Below are 469 nucleotides of genomic sequence, written 5' to 3'. Positions count from 1 at the left end.
TGAAAGATGATGCTGTGAAAGTGCTGCACTCAATATGCCAGCAAATTTGGAAAACTCAGCAGTGGCCACAGGACTGGAAAAGGTCAGTTTTCATTCCAATCCCAAAGAAAGGCAATGCCAAAGAATGCTCAAACTACTGCACAATTGCACTCATCTACACACACTAGTAAAGTAATGCTCAAAATTCTCCAAACCAGGCTTCAGCAATACGTGAACTGTGAACTTCCAGATGTTCAACTGGTTTTAGAAAAGGCAGAGGACCTGGAGATCAAATTGCCAACATCCGTTGGAACATCGAAAAAGCAAGAGAGTTCCAGAAAAACATCTATTTCTGCTTTATTGACTATGCCAAAGCCTTTGACTGTGTGGATCACCACAAACTGTGGAAAATTATTCAAGAGATGGGAATACCAGAACACCTGACCTGCCTCTTGAGAAATCTGTAGGCAGGTCAGGAAGCAACAGTTAG

Source organism: Bison bison, unplaced genomic scaffold, assembly GCF_000754665.1.
Source record: "Bison bison bison isolate TAMUID 2011002044 unplaced genomic scaffold, Bison_UMD1.0 scf7180017864235, whole genome shotgun sequence".
Classification (NCBI taxonomy): domain Eukaryota; kingdom Metazoa; phylum Chordata; class Mammalia; order Artiodactyla; family Bovidae; genus Bison; species Bison bison.
This window is presented reverse-complemented; position numbering follows the sequence as displayed.